Source organism: Mercenaria mercenaria, chromosome 7 (genome assembly GCF_021730395.1).
Source record: "Mercenaria mercenaria strain notata chromosome 7, MADL_Memer_1, whole genome shotgun sequence".
NCBI lineage: Eukaryota > Metazoa > Mollusca > Bivalvia > Venerida > Veneridae > Mercenaria > Mercenaria mercenaria.
This window is the reverse complement of record NC_069367.1, coordinates 64,222,312-64,240,752: the sequence shown is the minus strand read 5'-3', so window position 1 is coordinate 64,240,752 and position 18,441 is coordinate 64,222,312.

Here is an 18,441-nt window from a genome sequence, read left to right as displayed (position 1 = left end):
TATGTACTGCGTTGTGGGGCAAAGTCCACACAGTCGATTAGAATATGTTTAATAGTTAGCGGTGTTTGACATGGTACACATTCGGGATGATTTTCTTTATTCAAAAGATAAGAATGAGTCAGACGGGTATGACCTATTCGACAACGAGAAAGAAGAACTTCCTCCCTGCGAACAGATCTGTTCCCTTGGTGCCATTCCCCTAGAGTAGGTTTAATATCGTGAGTTAATATATTTATTGAATGAAGCATTGTTCCATGACGATTGCCATTTAGATAAAATGTATTTGTTTATATTGGGCCTAAAATCGGTATGACATTGTGTTAATTTTAAACTAGATTGTGATAATGAAAGGGATTCTTCGCTGCAGTGCGACATCTTATCTTGAGCGCACGACATCTTATCTTGTGCGCTCGTCATCTTATCTCGAGCGCTCGACTTTTTATCTCGTGCGCATGACATCTTATCTCGTGCGCACGAAATCTTATTCGATCGCTCGACATCATGTCTATATAGTTTAAGACCCTTTGTGGGTATTCAGGTCATCAGTATGACTGCTTCCGTTTCTACTTTTGTTCCGTTTCTACTTTCGTTTGCAGGGTATGAATTTAAATACACAAACTGAACAAAAGGCAGCAAAAATTTAGTGATGACGCAGAGGAGTATATTTGAAAAAATAAAGATTTAATAAGTAGGCTTTCCCCATATATCAAAGAATTTCCACGTGTCCCCTTAATTCATGCATGCAATTTTATAACTTTTCTGACAATGTGCGATTTGATCAGTCAAGCTGCGATCAGTAGCTATTCTAACATGAAGTAAGCATCATTAATTATGTTCTTTTAATTTTGAAGATAGAATGACCAATTATGTGCACTCCTCTTCCAAATGGTGTGATACAAATGTACTCGAAGTTTAAATAACATCTCAATAAGCAGGACCCTAATAATCTACTTGTCGGTATGTTTTTATTAATGACCTAAATTCACACAAAGGGCCCCTAAATAAGATGTCGTGCGCACGAGATAAAATGTCGAGCGCTCGAGATAAAATGTCGCACGCACGTGAAAAATTATCGACCAATCGAGATAAGATGTCGAGCGCTCAAGATAAGATGTCGTGCACACGCGATAAGATGTCGTGCGCACGAGAAAAGATGTCGAGCGATTGAGATAAGATGTTGTGCGCTAGAGATAAGATGTCGAGCGCTCGATATAAGATGTCAGGCGCACGAGATAAGATGTCGTACGCACGAGGAAAGATGTCGAGCGATTGAGATAAGATGTCGTGCGCTAGAGATAAGATGTCGAGCGCTCGATATAAGATGTCATGCGCACGAAGTAAGATGTTGTGAGCTCGATATAAGATGTCGTGCGCACGGGAAAAGATGTGCGCACGAGATAAGATGTCGTGCGCTCGAGATAAGATGTCGTGCGCACGAGATAATTAAATCTAAAAAAAAATACATGTCGTAAAGATACCACCGTACTAATGTTTACCAGACTGATTTGAAAAAAAAATGAAAATAACAAAAGTTTTCAAAATGGAAGTCTACGGGAAAATCTTATTTTGATTAATGTTTACGCGGATAGACTTTTTTCTAAAATGCAGATTTTAATGACACTCTTAAAGTTGTTAATAAACACATGGCGTATAATATTGTGAAATAAAGTCCGTGTGGTTGTTTTTCAAATACTTATCAATGATTAAAGAGCTCCATACATTTCAAACAGATTTTAAGACATAACTTGGAATTATTTAACATTCGTTTTAATATCATGGTTTAAATTGATAGCAATGTTGTCGTTGTAATAATCTACTTACGGGTTGCCATTTATCCTTAAAATGATTTACATTTCTGTACACATAATCCAGGCTATATTGTACGTTATTTGGTTTAAGCTCCCCAGTGGTGCTTTTGCCACTTTTAGGGTTTTTCCACTGACCGTTCCAAGGCGGTGCTACACTGTGTTTTTTATGTTTGTTTTGTCCCGGTGTGTTAATTATGTGTGAGAGTGCGTGTTGGTCGTATACGCGTCCGCGTGCTGGACTATTGGTGTTTGGGGAAGCTGTTCTCTCTTGATGATAGAAGGCTCAATTACCGGCGTTTAAAGATGTTGCCATTGACAGTCTGACAGTTAAATCCTCCCTTGATCCTTATATCCTACAATTTTTTCCTAATTCCTTAGAAGCATGAGAAAGGGACTTGTCAATCTTCTAGATAAGTGTCAGGTATTGAGGACTACTCGGAAAGAATAGAATAATCATTCACAATCACACACTTTATAATTTAACTCTCGAAACAACATAAGGTGCAAATATCTAGGCGTAACTTTAAAAGTCTGTCGTTCAGTAACATATTGTTAGTGGGAGGACAAAAACCCACCGGACAAAAACCCACCCAGTGATTTTTACATAGGCGGACATAAAACCACCCTATTTATTTTCCACGCGGACAAAAACCCACCCTATATATTTTGTAGGCGGACAAAAACCCAAACAACAGACAAATCAAAGAAATAACATAGAACACCCAAATACACCTACAGATTGAATAATGTTATTCTGTATGGCGTCCCATATATACGGCCGAACAAGTAATGTCACATAGCTTCTCAATGAATTTAGCTTGTAATCTTTTCAACAACACCGCATCTCAAAGTTTCTTATTATATTCTTTTAAGTAAAGTACATTCTTATTGCATAGTCATAGATTATAACAATCTCTTACCTACGAGGAACCTTCTGGATCGCACACTCTCATTTGCTACATCACTCTAACTCCTACCTTTCCAGGAAATACGTTCTTGGAATGGTTTTCCCCTGCAAATATACCTCTATTCTATCCACTGAATTGCTGACAAGTGTAACTGTTTAAGCTTTATCTATGTTTATAACCTTAGTAAGTGTAATCCTTAAACGAGGTTGCTCATCTGTTAACTCATCAGTAGTATAAACACAGTGTATAGACTCTCTGTACGCCCGACCGGAAGTCGCCAAAACTAGGCGTTCAGAAATCAAAACACAAATTTTTGCTGTCGCGGATGGCTTGGATTTTCGTTGTTTACTTCGTTAATATCGCATAAAGTAAGTGTATTTTTATCTACATATTGTTTAAGAGCTACTGTTTACGTATATACCAAACACGCCTATTAAAACTCTTAATATACTTCATTTCAAGTCAAATCACGTGTGGGTATTTGTTCGATTTTGTAATAAAACTATCAATTCTTTGAAATACATGTATATTGAGCTTTTGCAAGGAATTGAAACCTTTGCTGCTTCGTAGATAAATATCTTACGCATCAATAAATACTAGCATGGCTCTATGGTAACGAATGCGTTTTCAGGAAAATGTGTTTTTCCGAAACATATATGCCGATTACACTGTCCCACTAGTCGATACATTACTGGCCCACTAACCGCTATTTCTCAAATCCGGACTGAACGCTTAGTCGAAAAACTGAACGCCTATTCAAAACTTCATTTCATTCATATATTTCCATAATTTGACTTTGTTTTATGACAACCGACAGTTAAAAGTAATAGTTATAATTTCTTTCGTTTTCGTAACAGTCACTGACCAGTTTATATGTTATTACTGCAGTTTCGAATCCACTTTTCGTAAAGGTTAGTGTTTATTAGTAAGTAATTATCAAATTAATTAGTCTAGCACGGCTCAGTCGCAGTAAATGCGTACTAATAAACTCTAACCTGCATTGTGTTTGAAATTATTTTTTTGTAATAATGACTAGATTCTTTACACTAACGCATCATTCACATTTCGTTAAGTGGCCCAACTCAGTGCTTGATCCATTCCCGGCATCGCAGAGACTTGTTCGGACTTTATGACGTGGACTTTATCATAATTCACAGAAGAAACAGCTGCCGTCGGCGCGGCTATTTGTAATTTCTGTTTATTTTAATATCCGGCTCCAAATAACCGCTGATATCAGTCAAAATCAAGCAGATCGAAGCTAGTATCCAATTCTTTTTCGTTTGCATTAAAAATTATTTCAGTAATCGCTACAGAACAAGCGGAAAAGGACCTGGCTCCAATATAGAGCGGATATAATTTGACCAACATGTTATGGGACTTGCTGCTATCAACTAGTTTTATAACCCCAAAGGCACTTGTGAAATTTCAATTCAATAACTGTATTAGTTTTGGAGATAGTAACTTGCATGTAAAACTTTAACCAGAATTTTCTAAGTCCTAAAGGGGGCATAATTTGCCCAAAATACACGCCAGAGTTATGGGACTTGACCCAGTGAGGTTGGTAATTGATCTAGAAAAAGAAAAAAATAAGTTTCAAAGCTATATGCCTTGAAATGATAGCTGTATGTACTTGCATACAAAAACTTAACCAAGGTGTGACGCCGACGCCGACGCCAGGTTGAGTAGAATAGCTGACTATTCTTCGAATAGTCGAGCTGAAAAGGCTTTGTTTGCACAATGTTTATGTGAAGTTACAGTAAGGTATAAGCAAAAGTTAAAAAAAAGATGTGACAGAAAAAAAAGGCTGCCAAAAAACTTAACTTTAAGCAAAGCCGGGGCTAGTAGAAAAGCACCGCTATTCCCCGAATAATCGAGCTAAAATACAAAGAAAAAAAACAAAAACAGTGTCCTGTCAAGCTGAGCGGAATAAATACATATTTTTCTCGTATGTTAACGGAAACTCGTATACAGATTCTATTTCCTGTCCAAGACAAGGACATCGTTGGTGAAACAGACTAGTAAATACTGTTTCACTGTCACAAGTAAAATACAATACAAAACTTATATTTATAAATTCAGTAAGTACAGTGTATAGAGCATACAAGCCCAAACACTTCGTCATTTCGGTATTGAATAGGCGTACAGTGTTTTGGCGAATAGTGGGACAGTTTTTCTATAAAGATTTGCGACTAGGCGTTCAGTGTATAATTCATATGCATGTTGAATTTAACAATATTTAAACTATTCAGGATTGTAAATTCATATTTGTAGGTATAAACTCATTTGCATGAATTTATAATTTAACATTCAGAAGCGGTTCTGACACGTATTTCACTCGCAGTTCCTAAATAATGGGCATTTTAGACTGAATACATCGTCTTTTGCTTCGACCTTCTAGGTTTTGAATGAAAATACGTTTTAATTTCATGTGTTAATGTCTGTTAAACGGCAGTTTGTTGTAGAGATATTCATCATACATTGAAAAATATATACAACAAGAATATATATTTCAAATAGCCACAGAAAAACATAAAAATACTCACTACCGACAGCTTCCAAAAATTTGAAAAACGAAAGTGAACGCCTAGTTATTGGCGACTTCCGTTTGGGCGTACAGAGAGTCTATACACTGTGATAAAGGATACACTAAACAGTAAGGGAATGTCTTGCTCTAACATGGTTTTCGTCCACATTTAAAAAGGAAACGCATGTTATGCAGGATACCAAACTAAAAGGGAACAAATTACTATATCATTGTACTACGAGGGGTGTTAGAAAAGAAATGCTTACTTTGTCGTTGCTCGATATCCACGTGGAACTTGAAACAAATCAATATAGCGCTATCTAATACCTACACAATAATCTATACATGTGCTAATAAATCTAATTGAAAGATAGATAAATTTCCATTTGAATACACGCAGTCGTTGGCTGCTGTAGTAAAATGGTTGCAACGAAGGAGGAAATACGGGCCTACTTTGAAAAAAATATTTGCCGAATTTTCTGCTGATTACAGATCTGCTAATATGTCTTAAGGCACGGTTTGTAGATGGAAAACGAAATTTGATTTAAGCTTAAGAGTCGATCTAAAATGCACCCAAATTAGGAAGGCCAAAGTCTGCATCTTGTGACGAAAAAAGTGTCAAAAGCAAAAAAAATTGTTGAAAGAGATGATCGGTATACAGAACGTGATATAGCACGAATGGTTGGTATCTCACTATCAAATAATACATCAAGTAACGTATCTAAAAAAATTCTCATCTTTCAAATAAACATTAAAATCACCACCACTGAAATCTCCAACTGTATATATCATTTGTGTTCAAGAGCTGGAAGATCAACTCGGCTCGCTCACTTTCCGAAGAAAAGCGAGATCAAAATTTGGAAGAACTCAAACATATTGAAGAATATCCAGAGTTGGAACTTGAAAATGTGAATATGCTATTAAAAATGTAATTATGTCAGCTACAACAAGTGTAAGTTAATAACCTATGCACGACTTTACACAGTCGACTTAGCCAAGAGTCACCGGACAGTGTGATGAGGATATGTATGCATTAACAAAGTCATCAGTCGCTTTTACCAGCACAACTTACCAGGGTTGTTGATTGTTTCAAGAATATGAAAGTTCGTGAAACTGATCTGTAAACTATCTTATCACTCTAAGTTACAGTTAATTAAACATAAAAATCAGTAATTGTGTTCATATTGGCTTTAACAGGTATGGAATTTCGAAATTTGTACTTTGTCCCAATTTTGGCAAAATTGCCACGGGTATGGATCATGTTCCAAAAATGGTAAGAAAACGCCCTGGACCTACTGACCTTCATTTTCGTTTTTAAAGTTACAGCATAGAAATTTGCACCACATCTATTATTTTTGATACAATTTCAATATGCATCTTGAATAGATTCAATCATGACCTACTGACCTACTTTCTTGTTTTTGAAGGTACAGCATAGAAAATACGACAACATTTATAACTTTGAATACAGATTTCAACCTTCATCTTTAATATTCCAAAGCCCTGACCTACTTTCTTGTTTTTGAATTTACAGCAAAGAAATTTAAACCACATGTATAATGTGACACAGATTTCAATACTCATCTTGAATAGTCTTAATTTTGACCTACTGATCTACTTCCTTGTTTTTGAAGGTACAGCATTGAAATTTTGACCACATGTATAACTTCTGATACAGATTTCAATACTCATCATTAATATTATTAACCCTTACCTACTGACCTACTTTCTTGCTTTTGAAGATACACCAAAGAGATTTGGACCACTTGTATATTTTTTTAAACGGATTCCAGTTGTTATCTTGAATAATCTTTACCATGACCTACTCGCCTAGATTTTTGTTTTTGAAGATTTAAGCAAATAAATTTGTTCAAGCAAGCCACTAAACTCAAGTGAGCGATATAGGGCCATATAGAATTCCATTATAAATCACTATGATCATTACTGAGCCATAAATCAACACAGCGACAAGAAACGATAGATCATACTACGCCACAGAACGCAAAGAAGAGTCAATTTCGCAATCTGTAGCTGATTTCACATTACGTCGACATAATACTATAAACAGTGCTATTTGAGTCTTTTTCGATGTTTTACTTTATGAAAATGTTGGTGGTGTTACTTCCGTACACGTATTCGCATTTTTATGTCTGCATCCCGTATCCTTTTTACTTACTTTTTCCCTTTCTTCCCTTTTACTTCATTCCCATTTGTTACATCTTTTATATGATTAAAATGTACGTGTTGATATGTATTTTAAGCAACCTGTGTACTGCATCTTTCTAATAATCTTCAGTTTCGTTTTGTGACTGATCTTTGCGGAGTTTGTCTCTTGCTGTGTTACTGTGTTTAATGCTTACAAGAAACCTACTCTTACCATTTGCCTTTTTTGTTTTTGTTTCTATTGTAATCTCGCTGGGATAGATATGTTAGACCAAACGTATATCAGTTTTTCTCAAAAAGTTTCGAAAGGCTGTATCGAAAGAAAAAAAAAAGAACGTGAATACATGTAATTCATTTAGTAAATAATGAAACATTTTTACATGTAGTAATATTAGTTTAACACTTGTAGAACCCTTACAGTTTTGCGAATAAAACTGATTCGAAATACACAGATTCTTCAAATTTATTTGTTGACCTAAAAAAATAAATTTTTACTAGTTTTGTTTAAAAAGCAATATATTTTTGATAAATGTAACATTTAAATAACATTCGTTTGACGTGTGTCGGGGCAACATACGGCGGGGCGAAATTCGGTACAGCGACGTTCGGTGAGTGAACATTTGGCGGGTCGACGTTTGGGGGCAAAAATCCTCGATGCGACGATATTAACGTGTGAGGTTTCATTTGATTTTAGAACAGATGTTATTGGCATTTTACATCCACTTGACCTTTGACCCTTTCAGACTGGTCAATTGCGACAATTTAAAATCCACCGTTTTAAACCAACTAAAAGTTTTAAATACATATGATTTCTATTGGATTTTACAAAATAAAAAATATTGTTTGAAAAGAAAGAAAATTTACTGAAAATTAAAACCCCCTTATGTTAGAACAAAACATGGAGAAAAATGATAAAAGCTACCTTTGCGTCTTGGTGGGAAAATGAAAGCAAAATTTGTTAAAAGTACTATCAAAGCATAATTTATATATCATAATAGAATTATACCTTATTACCTAAAAAAGTTAACACTTCCCGATAATAACTAATTGTGTGACCAGAAATCCTTTAGATAACGACCTCCTGTCAACGAACTGATGCAGTATGTATGACCTATGACTTTTCTATACAGTGGTGTAAAAAAAGATACATGTGATTAAGCAATGCTTTTTCCAATTTAAACAACACTAAATCAAAAACATTTGGATAAAAGATTCAAAACAATTATTGTAAAACCAGCTATCAAAATCGAAATACAAAAACTTTGGTTGGGACAAAAACGAAAGTCAGAAAAACGGGAAAAGGGTAGAGTAAAACCCCCGGAACACAGAGTATGAAATTAGCATGAAGAATTACACAAACCAATTAAAAGAAATTATGAAACCTAAGAGTGATATTAATGATATTGCTGAAACTTGGTCAGCTGATTTGTTGATATGCAAACCGTTTCAAAATATAATAAAGATAAAGTACTTTTAAACGTATTGATAATTATAGTAAATATTGCTTGGTTCTTCCATAAAGAATTATAACTGGAGAATCTGTTAACTGATAGCATTTGAAAAAATAATTTTAGAAGACGATTACCATTAAATTTAATGGTGGATGAAGGAAAAGAATTTATAATAAAAATTTGAACATTTTTGAATACAAATAAACTGAACATGTACCATACATTATTGAAGGAAAGGCTGTAGTTATTGAAAGATATAATAGAAGTTTAAAAAGAATAATGTGGAAATATTTTTACAGCAAATATTACTTATACTTATTTAGAATAATTTGGCAGGATATGTTGAGAAATATAAGAGGAAGGTATGGCTCGGACAAAACAAAACATTCTATATAAAAATTGAACACCAACCGAAGCTATTAAAAACTTACACATAAAGGTACGGTTTACTTTAAATTTAAACGGTGATTAAAGACACCAAAAGTAATGCACAATTGTAAAACTGGTTGATCGGTTCGCTTAAGCAAACTTAAAGATTATTTCGAAAAAGGAATACACCAAACTGGACAGAGGAAATATTTATAATCTATACAAATTAATAATACAAATCCAAGAACATACTCTATTAAAGGAATTAAATAATGAAATAGTTCAAGGTCATTTTACGGAACAAGAACTTTATCTACTACAACGACAAGAAGTTTTAGAATTGAAAAAGTTATTATACGAGACTATAAAGAAAAAACAAGCTTAAGTAAAAATGGAAGGGTTATAGCGAAAAACTTCATAGTTGGGTTTCCGTTAGCGATCTTGAACAAATTTAAATTTAGAAAATAAAAAGTTTAATTATATAAAATGAGTAAATAAAACTCTATTTTCAAATAAAATGGAATAGAATCAATAGACATTAATTATTCACATTATAACTAAACTAGCTGCTTGCTTACAGAAAAAGTTAAATTTTTTGTGGAGAGTAAGTACGGGTTATATATTACACAGGTGTCCCTTGTTGTTCAGCTGCATTAGCACGTGTTCCAGCTATTCCTATATTTGTAGCAGGGCTGCGCTTGTTCCACAGTAATTACCAATATGAACTAGCAGACAAAAACTTGGACACAAGAAATTTTATTTTAAAAGCACATTCATCACAAATAAAACAACTTATAACAAAAGCACGGATTGGAAAATTAAATAAAGAAGATCCAAATAAAGTTTTCAGGATATTTTTTAACAATACTATTAGAAATGCCGAAAAAAAAAATTATTCAACAACCTCTTGAATGCATAAGAAGGAATTTAAACTTAACGAATATAAAAGCACAAAAAAGGAAAGAGTGTATTAAAGATTATTAAAGATTTTTTTCCTATAAGTATTTTATATAAATGAGAAAAATTATATCAGTTTGAAGGGTAATAATTGTCATCAGAAAAAGTACTTTTTTAGATATTAATTAAAAGAATATAATCCTAATTTTAATATAATTCCGAAAACCAATTCACTGAATGGCAAAATGTTATGGATCCACGTGCAACCGAAGGTTCTCAATTCGCAATTATAATTCATATAATCTTTTGTGAACTTGCTGCGAAAGAACCTTTCCAAATATTTATTTCCTTTTCAGCTAATACTAACTTTAAACTCATATAAAAATGTATCTTCTGCTTAACAGTTTGATGGAGTTTCTGTGTCCTGAACGTTGTTATTTAACTAACAGTAACGTTTTTTTTACAAAACAACATCACGACAACGGGGGTGGGGGTTATAAATACCCCGAGTGGGCAGTATACAATCTTTTCTAACTGATCATATTATAAAAAACAAACGGAAAAAACCCAATTGGTGGATTTGTTTATGTTAAAAACCGACCCAGAAATATGTTTTTAAAAGACTTCCAAAAAAGACAGAACGGCAGAAAACAAAGTTGTTTAGATTATTTAAAAAACAACACAACATACACGAAGAAGGTTAAACATACATTGTTTCAAGAGTATTAAATATTAACAGTTGGGAAACAATTAAGAAAAATTACTTTAAAATCCTATTCAAAAGATATAGATAATAGTAAACAAATTTCTCAATCATATAATTTTCCATTAGGTCCTTATTTAAAAGATTTTTTCTAATAAGTATATTAATATAGTAGATGGTTAATAAAATTAGAAAAGAATGATTATGGCCAAAATATCTAGCCTTTAGGAGAAATAATGAAACCAGAGAACAAAAATTCATACATAAAGAATTCTTAAATGAAGAAATTTATTAAATCAATAACTTGATCAAATAGTTAGCGTTGAATATAAAAATCACGTTATTGATAAATTACAAACTGTTATAAGAGCCTTAATTCTTTTAAAAAATAATATATTTGAATGGAAACTGTGGTTTCTATTAACTGAAGAAGAAATGCTGATAGATTATGTGAATTTCCAAACCAAATAATATTAGAAACAACCCTAAACAGTTATTGTAACCTGACTGTGATACTAATGAAGAAAAACAAATAAACGCAATTATGCAGCGTCTAAAGACCTTGTATTAATTCTGGTTAATAACAATTGCTGCAAAGGAGAAAACCGAGGTAAAAGTGAATCCTCAAAACCTAATGGAAAAAGAAATCAAATTTAAATATTTAAATTCTCTTAAGATAATTTAAAACTTTATTATTTATTATTTTTAATTATTTTTTTAATCCTTTTTTGCTTAAAACGAATTTTATTTCTTATATAATATATAGAGAAATCGAGAGATCAAACAAACAATATTATAAGAAATTTGAAATTAAAATTACATATAACAAACCAAGGAAAATCAATTATATTTAACATAAACGACTCCTTAGAAATACTTAAATCTGAACTTAAAACTTTAAAAGTATAAAATAAACGTTGTTTTAAAATAAATGTTGTAAAAAATGATAAAACTGATACAATATATAAATCCTCTTATTTTCAATCAAAGGCATAGAAATTATTAACACAAAGAAATAAAAAAAAAACTTTAACGTCAACTTTTTCTGTGAAATAATAAATAAATTGGTAATTGGATTTCTGAAGGAAGCGCTGGAAAAGAGGTCAGTTGATGCTCATTATATAAATAGATATAAGTATTATTCCATTGCTGCTTCAAGTTTAATAGAAATTACCAAAACCCAGTACAACATCCAATGAAAAGGATTTAATACATATAAAGAATGATGAACTAATGTTTTAGATGTGTCATTTAGCTTACAAATTTCCTGATGAAAAAAATCTCAAAAGTTCAAATATAAAATTCATATAAAGATCATGATATACTGGAATTAAATTTCCTATTAATTATCATAGTCAATTCATAGAAATTCATATTAATTTAACATTAAATCAATACCTAAAAAAGAAGTTTAAATGAAAAAATTAACAATAAAAATCTATGTTTCCCTCTCATTTCATTAATATCATATAAATCCATTTCCCAAATTCCATTTAATATTTTTGTTATGGCAGAACTACAGGTATTTATCCATTGTACATATCATATTATCAATAACGAAGAACACTGTGACATGTTGTTAATTACTAATGATTAAGATAACTGATAAAAAAACTGATGATGACTGTAAGAGAAGCTAAAGCCACTGTACTCCAAATTATGTTTGGATAAAAGACTTAAAAGATTAATGTTTAAACAAAACAAAACATGCAAATAAACAACACTCTGTAAAAGCGTCTCAACATTTTCCAGCCGACCTCAGAAAGAATATTAAATGAACATATTCCAATTGTTTTAGCTATTAATGTACCCAAGGTGTAAAAATTCAAAGAAGGGAAGTAAAGTACAATTTAAAATTATCTTAAAGGTTTACAGTACCTTTTGTAATTTATGATGACATTGAATCATAAATAAAAAGTTTTAACTGCTTTACCATCAACTGAACTTCATTTACTGAACCATATCAAAATCATATAGATTGTGGTTACGGCTAAAAGTTCTTTGTTGTTATGATAACAGTTATACTAAACACAAACCCAGATTATAGAGGTCCCTAATGCAGTTTATAAGTTTAATTGAAAAAATGCTTGAGCAAGAGGATATTGTAAAGAAGATATTTAAAGAACTTTTTAAACAAAGATTTGAAATGTCTAAAAAAGATGAAAGTAATTTTAAAAAACAAAAGTTTTTTGTCATAATCTGTGAAAAAAGAATATATAGAAGTGAAGTGCCAGATACGTGATCATTGTCATATAAAATGAAAATTTCAGGAGGAAGTGCTCCTCGAATGTAATATTAATTTTAGACTAACACACATACCAAAAATTCCTGTTATTTTCATAATCAAGAGAGTTATGACGGGTCATTTTATTATGCAACAACTAAAAATTGAAACAGAAATTAATGTTATTCCTAACAAATGGAAAGATATAGGGAAATTAATGATTCTGACTTGTCCATATGGATTCTTTCCAGTTTAATGTCTCAATCATTGGATAACTTAGTAAAAAATATTCAGAATTTGGAATTCACTTCTTAACTGAATTGGATAAAAATATAGAATTATAAAAAACAAAAGGTGTAACCATATGATTACATGGATTCATTTAAATAAAATTCAAAAAAACAAAATTACCTTCTACAGAAGATTTTTAATTCAATTTTAAAATGAAACAACACATACTGACAACGTAATATGAACATGCCTAAAAACGTTGAATAAATTTAAAATTAAAACAATGGAGAATAACATTGATCTATATTTTAAAAAACTGACGTATTACGTTTAGCTGATGTATTCGAAAATTTTAGAAAAATTTTGTTTGGAGTACTACAAATTTAAGACCTGTCATTATGTTAGTGGACCCTGGTTTAGCTTGGGATGCAATGTTAAAAATACTGAATTAAATAAATTTAATAACGATATTGATATGTCTCTTTTTATGGCAAAAGGACTGAGAGGAGGAAATAAGCTTTATTTCAAACGATACAGTTAGTCAAACAATTAATATATAAGATATATCCTAAACTTGACAGCAAATACTTAAGTACCTCCGACGCTATAACCTTTACGGTTGGGCCATGGTGTCAACCTTACCCTCTGGAAACTAAATTTATCTCTAAAAACAATTCCAGAAATTTATGCAAAAGACAAACTAACTTTATAGTTGAATGTGATCTTGAATATCCAAAAGAATTACATACAACCCACAAACGATTACCCGTTAGCTCCTGAAAAAATTATAATACAGACGAATGCTTTCAATTATAGTAAAAAAAAATTGTAAAACAAAATTTAAATAGGAAAAAGTAATGTAAAAAAAATTATTCCCACTTACTTGAAAAAACAAAATTATTATTCATATAAAAATCTTGAACTATAAAACAATTAGGTTAAAAGAATCAAAATACACAAAATATTTACTTTGAACAAGTCCTTGGTAAAAAAATATATTGAATTTTAATACTCAAAAAAATCAAAAAAAAGCAAAAAAAATCATTTGACATAAGGACTTTTTTAAGTTAATGAACAACTCGGTATTTCGTAAGACGATGAGAATTTACGCAGAGGATAATATTAAATTTATGCTCATGATGAAAACCTTAATTATAAAATTATAGCCAAACCTTCTTTGTAGTTCACGATGATTATAACAAGAAATTTGTTTGGAATTCATGATAATAACAGAAAGTTTTGTTATTTAAACAGACCTAGTATTAAGTGGAATGCATTTTAGATTTATCAAAATATTTAAGTTATGATTTTCCCATTATAATACATTAAGGAAAAGTACGAGGTAATTGTAAATTAGCTATTCACTGACACTGATTCATTCTGTTATAAAATTAAAACCAAGATGCATAATAGGATTTTTATAAGGACAAAGATTTATTTGATAATAGTGATTATGATTGCAATTCTAAAGTTTTATTCGAACAATAATAAAAAAGTAATTTGGAAAATTAAAGATGAAGCTGCCGGCATTCCCATTGATGAATTTGTTGGATTAGAAGTAAATGTATTCATATTTATTAGAAAAACGAAGTTAATATTAAAAAATGTAAAGAATTATAAACTTGTTTGTTAAAAACACAAAAAGTTCATAAAAAATTACAAAGATACTTTGTTTCGAAAGATTCAACCATGTTGTGATTGTGGGGGTGCACACTTTAAAATTATTTCGTTCTGATAACAAATCTTTCAGCTATGTTATAAATAAAACATCTTTATCATGTTATGAGATAAAAGAATAATATTCTTGATAATGTATTGATACATATAGCTTATTCTTAAAATTAATTCCTTATATTAGCTCTTAAATGAACTCTTAAAATTAACTCTTAATTATTAGAACCATAAATTGTTAACTGAATATTCTTACATTTAAAGAATTAATAGAAATAACATCAGTTATTTTAAATTTATTAGCATAATTAATAAAATAGAATCATTTTTTCTGTTATTTTTACATTGTAACTTGAAGAATTACATTTCTTTAGTTTTTAGTTAGAGTGTTAATTTACTTCTCCTTATCTAATTTAAATTGCATCAACAAGAATAATAAAATTCAAATAAAAACTAATTCTTACATTATTGCCATTTTTGAACTAATCCAGGACTAAGCCGTTTACAGTTTCCATTGAAATAATCACTATCGGTATCTTGGCTATAACATTTAAAACAATGGAGGTTTTCTTTATTAATTGTCCTTTCTGATTTGTCTTTCTATTTTATTTACTTTTTCATTTATATGATGAATATATCCAATATATTAATTATTCAAGTTAAATAAAAACACAGTAATTAAAAAAAACTAAAGGTTTAACTTTAAATAAACTAAAGATTTAACTCAAAAGTCTGTTATCTATCATAAGATATCGGTTCCTCCGATATTAAAATCTGATGTAGACTACCGTCCAAAGCTAAATGTTCTATTCGTAGATGTTGAAAACGTCATAATTGATGAAATGTCAAAACATTTCCATTGTGTTAAATAAATCTTAATTTTTTTTCTTATAAATAGATACTAACAGATCAGTGTCAAAGTCCTCAACTGCTATATTTACATTATATCAAAATTCTAAGATATGGATCATCATTACATTCCACCACCTAAATATAAAATTGATTTGGGCTTTTTAATCGGTTATCCGGTTCACCTATGGCGTGGTCCCCGTTAATAAAAATCATAATATCTATAATATACATTCCGGTTTTTTTCGATTATAAACACACCCCGCAAAAGCACATCTGGTACAACAGCAATTTTATATTGTTGGTTTATGTGTAGTATAATCTATAAAATCTACGGTAATCCAGATCTTAATTGAAGTGCATTCAATAGCTCAACCGGCCCTAACTTCAATGTTGAATATATCCAGATACCCTACGTTAAAATACTTTTTCATTTTTAACGTATTCAATAAAACTTAATCCAAACATGGATTGTTTCATAAAAACAGTTAATACAAAAAGAAACACTTCATGTTTTTACTTATTTACTATGTACGTTTTTTACATTCTTCCTTTTATTTTTTTTATCTTTCTTAAGTTGAAGAATTATTTCAGCTAAAATCATCAAGTCGTTGTGTTGTAGCAACTTCAGAAGCAGTTAAATGTCAACATCTGCCTTTTGTTCTAGCTAATTGGTTTCTGTTTTAGAAAAGCACTTTTTAACTTTTGTAATTTCTTGAATTAGTAGAAATTACTTGGGTATTAGCATGTTTGATTCCTCTTGTTTAGCTGATATTTTAACTACAGAGTCAAGATCATTTGTTATTTTTTTTATTTATCATTAAATTCGTTGATATCTTTTTGTAATAAACCTGATAAGTTTTACTAAGTCTGCGTACTTTTATATTGTCAAACGTGTGTCAACAGTAAACAAATCAAGTTCTGAAGTGTTTTCTTAAAATTTTCAGCTAGCTATCATTGTGTTAATTGCTTTAGCATTAGCATGATTGATTCTCCTTGTTAACTGATTTTTTCAACTACAAAGTCCAGTTTTCATTTTTAATGTTTTTTCAAACTGTTTTAGCTTTAAATTCATTAATATCATCTTGTTAATTTTTTTGATTATACTTAAGCTCTGCATACTTGAAATTAACAAACGGTTTCAACAGTACTAATCCCAACCGAATTATGTTTTTTAAAGTCATTCTATTTTAGAATAATTTCTTTACTTTAAGTATCCTAATGCGTGTCCATATCATCACACCTCTTTGGTAAGCTGCTTTCCAGTTCAGATTTATATTCTGCAAGTTTATTTTGAAATTAATTCTAATAAATCTTTATCTTATTTTCAGTTTCATATTTAGTTATTTATTTCTTCGATTTCTAACAGATACATATTTGTAACTTTTTTCCTCAGCCTCAATAATCTTGTCTTTATAGTTCTCATGTTTAATATACTATCTTTTATTCTTGAATTTGATGAATAAAATGTTTAAATTAAACTCGAACTACTTCTTTTAGTCACATTCACGTCTGTCAAAACAGATTTCTTCTTCAGTCTTTAATAAATCAACCATACTTTCATTTCTTCTTCATTTAACCTTGTAAATGAACTATTAATAATGAATTCTTTTTAAATCCGTTTGTTAATTCTCAATATTCATTACTTCTTCTTCTAATTCGTTTTATAGATTTGAGTCTCAAGATAAATAGTTATCTATTACACTTCTGAACTTTTTTGAAACATAAATCACCCCCCCCCCTTGGAAACTGCATCGTTTGGTTTATCTGGATCTCCTATGTTATTATATCAGTACCTCCCATTTCTAATGCTCTGTTCAATTTGTGTTATCAAGTTCCTTATTTTTGTGGAAGATAACGATTCCGTTTCCTGTTTAAGATTTTTTTGAATTGTTTTTTAGTAGCATAATCACTTAAACAATATCAAACTTTAACTTTACTTATTCTGCCAGGTTCCACTTATTTGTTTTACCATCATTAAAAACTCCCATTATAATAATATTATATAATACCATAAAGTTTTTTCTAAAAAAACATTCGTTGGTTTATGTCCATATATAAGAAAACAATTTTTGTTTGTGCATTAGCAAAAGAGTTAGGGTAAATATTTTGTTCATACAAATCATATCCTTTTCCCTCGTTTACCTGGACTTACAAATAAAAAAATGTGACCAGTAAATACGGATATCTTTTGGTGGTTTTTATAGTAAACTGACTTAAATAATAACACACAGTTTTTGTACCGTCCTTGATAACAGTAATTTTGTAATATCATTTGAAGCTTTTTATCGTACATCAAAATCATCAAAGATACTACTTTTGTTTTTCTGATTCAAGATTCCAAAAGGTTCAATTTGTTGGGATCAGCTGAATAATCAATATTTCATTTGATCTTACTTTTATTTTTTTGCAATAGACTTAAGTTGTTATTAAATCTTGATATTTACGATTGTTCTAGGTTTAGCATATAAAGTATAATTTATCATAATATATAAGAGGTTTTCGAAAATATGCCATTAGTGTATTTGTTTTTCCAGATCCAGACGATCCACATATTAACAATTCTAAAACATGAATCTGGCATAAAAGATAAAATATTGGGAGTAGTTATTGGATTTATCCTTTTTGTAACATAATTTGGAA